Source organism: Ricinus communis, chromosome 1 (assembly GCF_019578655.1).
Source record: "Ricinus communis isolate WT05 ecotype wild-type chromosome 1, ASM1957865v1, whole genome shotgun sequence".
Lineage (NCBI taxonomy): Eukaryota > Viridiplantae > Streptophyta > Magnoliopsida > Malpighiales > Euphorbiaceae > Ricinus > Ricinus communis.
The window spans coordinates 30,281,727-30,287,120 of NC_063256.1; positions in this window are offsets into that span (position 1 = coordinate 30,281,727).

Sequence of the window (5,394 nt, forward strand, 5' to 3'; positions counted from 1 at the left end):
GTAAGCTTGTTGGTGTCAAGGATACTATGCAATGATAGATTGCCCCTCATCTTTTCTTACAACCTTCTAATAAAGATAAACCAATATAAGTTAATTTATCAAGTAACTCGTAAAGGTCTTTTAACCAGTTACTTAAGCTCCCACTTTTTTCGATACAAATCAATAGCCCTAACTATCAATATGAGATGCTAACAATTTAACTATCCTAGTGGGGTAGAATCCCATCTATTTTAATATGACCTTAAGTTTGCTCAACAAACCATATTAAAATAAATTAGGTAGAAAGCTATTTGTCAATTGTATCTCTATACAACTTATAGATCAATTAGGTGATAACGATGTTTGTCTATACATATTTTATGATATTCTAAATATCATATATGTTTCAACTAATTCATGCATCTATCTTCATATAATCAAGGCTTTGCGCATCCGAAATACATAAGATAGTTAAGTAAGACCCATTAATTAAAATAAAGAACATATCTAGGTAATAGGCAACCTTGTGTTTGCTCAACAAATTGACCTATGAACAAGGCTTTCATTCCTACTTTAAGTATGGAAGGCAACTTAATTATCTTAACATATGACTTAATATTTGAACGAGGGATTTGTTATTAAGCGGTGATTAAGGTCTCATGCTTTAGCATGAGCATACAAATATTGAATATAAAGGTTTCATGCTTTGGCATGATCATGAATATATCACACAACATATATACAATATAAGCTAAGCATGCCAAACTATTATGGATGATTATGGACTTTCTAACCTAGTTAAGGAGTTTCCTTGTTAAGGAGTCAAGCGCTACTATGGCTTCAAAATCCCATCCCAACTCTTGCTAAAGGCTGCAGTGTGGCATGCTCAATAAAACCATTCAAAAGCAATCACACTTTGAGAATTAGAATCTTAAATCTGAAATCTCAAATGAAAAAGCATTATACTTTAGAAGGGGTTTTATCAGTCTAATCTTTTCGATAGTCTCATGCTATTGAAAGTCTCAGTAGAGGTACAGACACAAACTCTGCCAATAGTGGAAGTTGTAGTGAATAATTCTGGCCCTACAGCGATCCATCAATCTAATAACCCAAAAGTCCTAAAAGTGGGTCACTCAATTAACAATTAGGATTCATGGCACCCTTCGCATGTCTTGTCACTCTCTCTAGAGTAAGTTGTTAGTACTACTGCACCCCTATTTGAGTTGAGTAAAGGCCCTTTTCTAGTTAATTCTTTCGCTAGTCAGCGCTCATTCGTTGCTTGTTGGATTCACTTTTCAAATTTGAATGTCTCCATGTCACATCCATATAACTTGTCACAACTCAACACTCATTGAATCAGAACTTCTCCTTACATCAGAGAGAGTTAAGGTGCTTTACCCCACCACAAGGATTATTTGAGATTTTAAAGAGATGAAGATAGAAAAGTTGATGAACTTGTAGGTTCATCTCTTCATTCGGATAAAGATGGATATCACTTTGTCATTGAATGTGGAAGTTCATCAACAATGCCATCTACTTGAACCCTTCATTATTAATCACCCACTCATTGTTCTCCTTTCGCAAGCTTTTTATCTTATTCTTTTTCCTCCGAATTAGGGTGGAAACAATTTTGATTTCCGATCACCGAACTTAATCCACTTTACCCTTTCCTTTTTAAACCATAAAATCTCTTGCTTTCGAAACATCTTGTTGAATTAAGTTTTCAGCTTCATTTCTAACCCTACTAAATAAACGCCCCGAATCATTTCTAGCTTGACTCTTTTGAATTCCCTCCAATCCGACCAAGATCCTTTTTTCTTTATATGTATGTTATTGAATACATGTTAATTCCATTTGGATACTTTAGTTATAAAATTATTAAGATCTTCCATTAAGACCACATTAGTGCTCAAGTTTTCTTTAAGAAAATCCTTAAACACTTTATTTGTAAACTAGGCATTTTGAAACCAAAACGGCCAAGAAGCAAAAAGGGGAGGTTGTGATCCACTTGTGTCGATTAAGATTAGGTAGTGATCCAAGTATATCATCGGTAAGTGTCTTACAGATGCCTTCGTGTACAAGTGACACCATTCAGATTAGCCAAAGCTCTATCCAATCGCACCTTCATATATGGCTTTCCACCAACTCTCTTCCACCATGTGAATTTTAGGCCTCTGAATCCTAAATCTATCACCCAACAATCATCAATCCATCTAGCAAATTTAGCGCATTTCCTCATGACATTGCTTGAGCCTCCCCATTTATTGTCAAGAGATATATAAGTGTTGAAATCACTCATAAGCAGCTAAGGCTTATCAATTTTATCTGCCTCATCCAGTAAAGCTTCCCATAATTTATCTTTTAAAGCTTTAGTAGCGCTAGCATAAATTGCTATGAAAAGCCCCCATTCCCCAATTGATTAGTCACTTAGAATGAGGTAGTGAAGTAAGTGCCATTTTTATAATTGTGTATATAAAGAAAATTTATTTTCATCTTTCTTCGAGTAAGATAATTGATAGAGAAACCTTTTCCTAGAAGCTCACAGAGCTGGACTCCCATTTGCTAAGTTCCTTTCACCTTAGGACTCACGGTCGAGCGTTCTTCGAAAGTCGATCAATCTATCACTCAATCACAGGCCGCTCTGTCATTGTCTGATTTTTGGTTGTCTGATGACACTCGAAATTATGTATCTACTTATCACATTTTTGCCTCTGGTCGATAGTTCCATAACAGGTTTTTTTAGATGTTTTCTAGGATCAGAAGGAACCGTTATAATGAGCACTATGTGCATTTTATGAAGTCGCAGTGGGAGCTAGTGCTTGCTATCTAAGAATTGCTCCACGGATCTTATCAAAAATATTTGATGCTTCTTGGTGTTTCTTTAGTGACCGTGAAGTCACCAGATGAATTGCTGAGTAGATAGACCATATCCGAACGTGGCTGTTGCTCTACGACAATATGGACTCGACCCACTCCTACCCATCCTAGGGTACCATAGCATGTCAGGAATAAAGGGGGACATACTAGACGTAAACACTCCCTTGATTGGGGGTTGTGCCTTCTTGCCTTTAGATAGATACAAAGTTGACTAGGCCGATCACAAACACTATAGGTGTGGGAGCGACTTGGTGAGGGAAGGCTAATATAGCACATCTTATATGGGTAGCAAAAGGGTGCTTTTGCCCCGACAGTGGGGCCTTAAGGGAAAGGGCCTAGCCCAATAGGGACAACACACCCTATACTTCAAGCGCACCTCTACATCGACTAAATCACTCTAACGGTCTAGTTGATGAAATCAGTGAACCACGCGAGCTGGTTAGATGCATAGGGCAGAGGGCTCGTAGTAACCCCTTTTTCTTAATCCAACCTTTTCTTTGCTTCGTTAGTGAATCACCTACTAAAAGAAGAGGCAGGCCTACAAACTGAGACTACTAAGGTAGGTGGTGGACTCTTTCATTAGGGAAGCGAAGAAAGGGCCTAAGAACTTGAGATGTCATACACTTAAGTGCCAAAGGAAAGTAGGATCATACCTATTTTTCCTGTCCTGTTGAAACATACAGTTCCATGGAAGATAAAGTTAGCGAGCCATGTGATAGGAAATCTTCCTGCACGGTTTGGAGAGCACTGAATTAGAATGAAAGGTTCACCACCATAGCATTGCATGCAAGGGGAGCTTGTCGATTTGCAAATTGGCCTAGATCGTAATTCACTTCTGACTCCGTGTTCGATAGCCTAACTGTAGTTATGTTAATTGTGGTTACATTCATAAGTAGCTTGGTCCATCTTTATTCCATTTCATATATGTCTGAGGACCTATATAGCCCTCGATTTATGTGTTATTTATCCATTTTTACTTATTTTATCCCAATGTTGGTGACTAGAGATAACTTTTTCCAATTATTTCTAGGATGGGAAGGAGTAGGTCTTGCTTCACATTTGTTAATTAATTTCTGGTTTACATGACTTCAAGCAAATAAAGTAGCTATAAAAGCTTTTCTTGTCAATCTAGTTGGTGATATTGGATTGGCTCCTGGGATTTCAAGCCATTTTATTCTCTTTCAAATAGTAGACTTTTCATCCATTTTTGCTTGTGCTATTGCCCCCAAAAATTCTTGGATTTCTTACAATATGAGATTCAATGCCATAACTCTTATTTGTATTTTACTTTTTATTAGTGTTGTTGGGAAATCTACACAGATAAGATCGCATACTTGGTCACCCGATTGTTAGAGTACGCACTAAAATAAAGAAGTTGCCAGATGACCTATGTTAATTTATACTTTATAATTGATGGCATATAATCATACTAAAGGCATTGTTTGACTCTAATGGTACAACTAGTCAGGTATCATCAAGAAATAATCCAAATTGTTAGAGAAGAACACCATGGAATGTAAGAGAAATTATAAAGCGAATTTATAATGATGAGGTTCTCATTACATACATTCCTAAACTTTTTTCATAGTTAATGTTTGATAAAAAATTAGGTATTGATCATTGGATATTGATCAAACGCTCGATACTACCATGATGTGTTATCACTTATGAAGTAAGCAATATGTCTCATAAGGTTGATGAATAGGGATTCTGAGTTAAGCATATGGGTGCTTGTTACAAGAACAAATTCATTAAACATGACCCTAGTGAGTAGTCCATATGAAAATTACCCTAAGGGTCTATGGACAATACCCTTGTGACAATCATATAAAGACGTGATCATTAGACTTGAGATAACAATGTATTATCTTATGTTCTCCTAATCATGGAGTGCACAAGGGATAGTCATTGGGTATAGTGAGATTCATATGAAGATAATTAGTTATCAATAAAGAATTCATTGCCTAAGATAATATGTTATGGGACCTTATCTTGATGATTCTTGATATGCTTTAACATGAAAATCCTTGGCCAAGGTTGTATGAATGAAGATTATGAAAAGTGTTTCATAGATCATATTCAAGATGTTATATGCAATTATTAAGAATAAATATAATTGGTTCAATTATAGAGTTGACACTTGCATTCATGCTCTATGAATCAATTAGGCTAAATGTACAACAAAAGGATTGAATTATATTATAAGATTGTTCCTTACAAAGGTTGATTGAAGCACTTCAATCATTCTTAGACATTTAGTGGTCATGATGCATTGCTAGATGCCAATCTTGATATATGAATATGAATTAAGTTAAATTAGAGAATTAATATTGAATTAAAGGAGTTTAATTCATAATCCATATTCATTGCCAACATGTTAGAGACCTTTTGCATCACACACAAATAGGCTACAAGTGAGGATTAAAATTAGGCTTTAAGCATTGGGCTTAAGCTCATATATATTAGGCCTAATTAAAAGTTAATTAATTAAGAGCTAATGGGCCTTATATATTGGGCCTATGATGGGTTATTATCCAT